Here is a 6,000-nt window from a genome sequence, read left to right on the forward strand (position 1 = left end):
TATAAAAACTTAATTTTTGATTAGTAATATGCATTGCTAAGAACTTAATTTGGACAACTTTATAGATGATTTTCTCAGTATTTATATTTTTTTGCACCCTCAGATTCCAGATTTTCAAATAGTTGTATCTCTGCCAAATAGTGTCCTATCCTAACAAACCATACATCAATGGAAAGATTATTTATTCAGCTTTCAGATGATGTATAAATCTCAATTTCATAAAATTGACCCTTATAACTGGTTTTGTGCTCCAGGGTCACATATGTTGTTTTCACTCCATTACACAGTTGCTTATGTCAAATTCATGTTATAACTGACTTGATGGGTATTGATTTTGATCAAACATAAGTAAAGTCAACATGGCTTTGAAAAATACACCAGGTGGCCTCTTTTCTGGCTGGGAGGCAGGTAATATGGCATTGAAGCTGGCTGATATTTAGCTGCATTGTCAAAGTTGAAGACATCAATGGTATTGGCATGGACATATGCAATTCTCATCCAGAATTAGAGAGCATCAAAGCACAGGGAGAACACATGGCCAGCAGGCAGAATTGGAAGTTAACTATGTAAATGCAGTGTGTGACTGACAGGATTTCAGAAAGCTCAAGGTGAGGTCAACAAACTCTTTAAAATACCACCTGAAAGAGAGCTTTTACTTTAATAATGTACAGAATTCCAAATGTTTAAATATTGATATGCTATCAAACAACCTTCCATGAAAAATGAACATATATATATTATACAGTACATTGTCATTGTCACCTCTCAAGTGCACGCTTCACATCATTTATCTTTTTTTGGGGAGATGCCACTTTATGTAGATCTTTGAAACGACTAATAATCTTTAAGCACATATTCACTTATTATTATTATTATTTTGGTTAGATTAATGCAGGTTAAATAAAATATAGTATTTACATTGTAATTGGATTTTAGCAAGTATTCTCACAGCACTTTGCACTGGTGTTCCAGTTCAAACTAGTTAAATATTTTTTTAGGGAAAAACGAAAAAGATTTATGTCTTTTATACTTAATAAAAGCTATGTGAGTTTGACAAATAAATGTAGCAGGATCAACTACATCTGTAGTTGTGCTGTTTTAATCTTTTGTAAATGGCGAGAATACATGCAGCCAATGACAAACAGTGTGCGTCCTCACAGCATCTCAGCCTGAGAAGTCACATCAACTTAACAGTTGCACAGGAGATCCCATAAAGATAAACTTTGATGAGGTAAAGCTGCATGTATGTACAAGCTGTCTCACCATAGAGCAGATTACAGTTGATGAGACACGTACTGTGTGGAAACTGTGAAGTGAACAGCAAATTCTAGGGCATTCCCGGGCCCATTTTTGCAGCAGGGACCCTCTCTAACTGCAACCACAGAAAAAGGTTTTCATTCGTATAAGCACATTCATACTTACTCAGAGAAATACATATTCTTAATGACTTATTATTTTATTACAACAAATGGAGCTGTTAACATACAAATTAATGCATGCATGATATTGACACAGTGACAGACACATTATGTTTTCAGAGTCTCCAGCCTGTGAAGTGGGAGACAGCAAAAGTTACAACCAGATTCTGAGTCTTCAGCTTGTGAGGCATCAACAGATATGACCACGTTTTGAGTAAACACTATGTCCCGAGTCTTGATCTCATAGAAACAAAAGTGGATTGACCAAGTTCTTGGCCCAGAGAGGCAGAAGACAATACAGACACATTTGCAACAAGGTTAAGCTCAGACAAGCAAACCTTCACTTAAAGGTACTGTTATCTGCGTGTTCCAGATTGCTAGGACCCCCTTGATGCTCAAGGAAATCAGCATCCCACAGCACTTTGTGTTCAAGACTATTGAAATTTTCTACTGCACTATTATTATGTTTAGAGAGGTTATAGGCAAAAATGAGGATATTGTCAGTGTAAATGAAGACGAAACTATGACTGTGCTTCTGGAAGGTCTCGTTCATAATGCCTTGGAACAGGGATGGAGCATTGGCTAACCAATACAGCATCACCCTGTTCTTGTAGTGGCCAGTATCTGTTATGAAGGCAGCCTTCCGTGTTCTGATGAGATTGTTGGAACTGCAGGTCAGGTTTGGTGAACACCCTTGCCTCTTGTAGAGTTTCCAGGGCTCCAGGGGAGGAGGGTAACAGTACTTGACAGCGATGCCATTAAGAGTCTTCTTCAATTTTTGCCATGAAGAAGAAGCCTAAAGTGGCAGAGAATGTTTGATGGTCAGATATAGCCTTGGTTGAGTGCCTTCTTCACCTATTTCCCACAGCCTTCTGCTTGGGTAATGAAAGGGTTACAGGGCTTCATGCTCCAGATCGTTTGCACAGTCCCATGATCTGTGAGGTGGTAACTGTGAAGTTTGTTTGGCACTAAAGACATTGAGGTGATTATGAGAAAGATGAAGGATATCAAGTTGTATATCACTCAGAGGGCTTTCTACTGTTGAAGCACTGATAGTTGCAGAAGAAGGTGTCTCTAGATGGAGAGTGGGATTCTGGTTGTGAAGAGGAAGAACTAGACATTCTTGGAGCAGGAGTCTCCCAGGACAGGACCTGACCCAACATCTGTTCCACTGCTGTTGAACATAGTACTACCAGGATCTACCGAGGATGACATTAGAGGTGGAAAATGTCTGGCACATGCCTATGCACACGGTAAAAGGGAAACAAAGAATTGCGTTAAGGTTGAGCTGTCTAGCTGGTCCTAAATCAAGGTGGGCAGTAACTGTGAGGGAAATAGAGTCTGATGAGAAAGTGACAGAATCGTAAGAGTGCAAGATTGTCATGCTCTGTCTTTGTTGGTCTTTTAGTTTGTAGTACAGCTCAGTTCCTGTTATTCACTCATTGTTCCCTGATTTTTCTCACCCATCTGTTGTTACCCTTATTGGTGTGTGGGTGCATTTAAGGTACTTAATTTAATTTATTTACATACAAATTTTGTATCGTATTGGCGTTTCGTCCAGACGGATTTTCGTCCAGATATTTTGGGAGCGTGAAACCTCTATTTTTTTAAACCGGGTCCCAGAGTGGATAAACACCTTTGCATTTTCGTGTGTACAGCCAATCCGTATATTTTGTGAAACGATGATGTCATCACCCCACGTCTTGCCCCTAGTCAGACACCGCTACATCACATAACAGCAAAAACAACATGAACAAACACTGTTCATCTTTGTCGTGATGTCTTTTTTTTAAAGGGGTCATATGATGCGATTTAAATTTTTCCTTTCTCTTTGAAGTGTTACAAGCTCTTGGTGCATAAAGAAGATCTGTAAAGTTGCAAAGACTAAAGTCTCAAATTCAAAATATATTCTTTATAAAATTTAAGAGTCAACCACACCTACCTAAAACGGCTCTTTCTAACATGCCCCCACATGTCTACGTCACGATGTGGGAAGATTTGCATAAAGCCGCCCAAATGTTCATGCAAAGAAAGAAGGCGTAACTTTTATTCTCGCTGTAGTATTGTTGCTGCCCCATGTCGTGAAGGCGCTGTGTGTTTCGCTGTGAAAGCAAAACTACTTTGTTTGTAGTTGGTTTACCTACCTCCGCTCACTCTAGCCCCCGGCCACCGCTCATTCTAGCCCCCGGCCTCCGCTCACTCTAGCTTCCGGCCTCCGCTCACTCTAGCCGCCGGCCTCCGCTCACTGTAGCTTCCGGCCTCCGCTCACTCTAGCCCCCGGCCGCCGCTCACTCTAGCCCCCGGCCTCCGCTCACTCTAGCCGCCGGCCTCCGCTCACTCTAGCCCCCGGCCGCCGCTCACTCTAGCCCCCGACCGCCGTTTACTCTAGCCGCCGGCCTCCGCTCACTCTAGCCCCCGGCCACCGCTCACTCTAGCCCCCGGCCGCCGTTCACTCTAGCCGCCGACCTCCGCTCACTCTAGCCTCCGGCCGCCGCTCACTCTAGCCGCCGGCCTCCGCTCACTCTAGCCCTCCGGCCGCCGCTCACTCTAGCCCGCCATGTGTTTCGTTGTGAAAGCGAAACTACTTTGTTTGGTCTTCCAAAAGAGGACACGACTAGAAATCAGTTATAATAGGTTTTAATGTTTTTGTCTCGTCGCTCCGGCCGGACAGGCCATCACAGTATGGTAGGGGCGTAACATTTCCGTCACACGCTTGAGGTATTCAGCCAATCACAACGCACTGGATAGCTGGCCAATCAGAGCACACCTCGCTTTTCAGACCGATGAGCTTTGTAAAAATCGATACGTTTCAGAATGGCGGGGCATATATAGGATTCCATCTCTGCCGCAATTCTGCGCACGAAAGATCATATTTTGAGCGCGCAAAAGTGCATTTTGCACACACGCGTACTGAGTTTTGTGGAGAAAATGTTTGTCTCGCAAAGAAGAAAGTATTTCGAGCGCACGAAAATCAATTTTGTATTTAAAATAAGTTTTTGGATGTGTGCAGACCTTCTCTTTTGCGCGTGCAACGTTTCACTAGCTTGCTCACCTGATGCCTGCTCTCAGTGCTCTCTAAATGCCAACGGCTCGCTTGCGCAACACAACCCAGCGTTACAATATGCCATAATTCCAGCCAATCAGAGATGAGGCTGCTAAATTCTGATTGGCTGCTTTGACAACCAATCACAACATTCCTTGCATTACCTCGACAGCAGAAGAGGAACAATACACTGCATGCATAATTATTATGCAAGTTGATACTCTGATCGTATTTTTTTTCAAGCACATTTTACCAATTCCAAACGATATCAATCTTAACTACTATTAATCTTGTATTTAATCATTTATAATTGATATATAATTATTCATGAAGGCAGGAAGTGAAAAAATGTCTTATATTCAGGTGTGCATAATTATTGAGCAGAGTATAGTGAAACGTTGCAGGCGCAAAAGAGAAGGTCTGCACACATCCAAAAACTTATTTTAAATGCTAAATTGATTTTCGTGCACTTGAAATACTTTTTTCTTTGCGAAACGAATGTTTTCTCAACAAAACTCAGATCGCGCGCGCAAAATGCACTTTTGTGTGCTCAAAATATGATCTTTCGCGTGCAGAATTGTGGCAGAGATCTAAGCCTATAGGCATAGAGCAGAAACAATAATGTACAGTATGTGGAAAATAATGTGTTTTTTGAACCTTAAACTGCATAAACACATTTCATTACACCAAATACACTAAATAATGTTATTTTTAGCAACATAATATGACCCCTTTAAAGACTGTTGCACTGCAGCTGTCTTCTAGCCACGTTTATTTTAGAAACATAAAATCAAGGTTGTTTGTGGTTATTAAGTCATTGATCACAAATTATTTATTTTTTAGTGAGCGAATGTTTAAAAATGCTAACTTTATGGCATTACTTTTTGTCCCCACAGCGATCTTAGTTTGATCTTAGTTTGCTATCTTAGCTTGTCATAATAGGCCACAGATTAGATGGGTTAGCCATACGGCTTGAGAAGGCCTTAGACTTTCTATCACGTGATAAAACAGAAACAGGGGAAGCTACAGACCCACTGGGTTCCCGCTTGTTCTGTAAACATTTGTGAATGTTGCTGCTATGGTAGCGGGGACCCGACACATATCACTAAGAGCTGCTATCAGTTGTTTTTGGTTCACCTATAGCAGATGGAGGGTGTGGGCTCTGGCGTTGTGGCATCGGTCGGAGAGCTCTCACAGGAGGAGGAGGATGAGCTGGGCCCACAGGCTTTGGTGGTTGTGGGGCCCGCCTTTTTTAGTTGATATCTGGGGGCTTGCAGTGAAAGAGTGGGAGAGTTTAGTCCCAGCATACACCAGTTCCTCCATTTTCTGTGAGAAGCTTAGAAGTGGAGATGCTGGAGAGAGGAATAATATGTCTGGTTGTGGCACTGGTGTTTCCAGTGGCTGAAATATGTTGTCCTGGCTTCCCTGGCTGTTTTCCAGAAAGTCGTCCTTGGGTGCTGAGTCTTGGAGCTGTTCTGATACGTCACAGTCTGTCTGTGATGAGCTCTGTGGGCAGGGCTCAGCTGGGATATTGTCCAT

This window comes from Sinocyclocheilus anshuiensis, unplaced genomic scaffold, assembly GCF_001515605.1.
Source record: "Sinocyclocheilus anshuiensis isolate Anshui unplaced genomic scaffold, SAMN03320099.WGS_v1.1 scaffold207, whole genome shotgun sequence".
NCBI lineage: Eukaryota > Metazoa > Chordata > Actinopteri > Cypriniformes > Cyprinidae > Sinocyclocheilus > Sinocyclocheilus anshuiensis.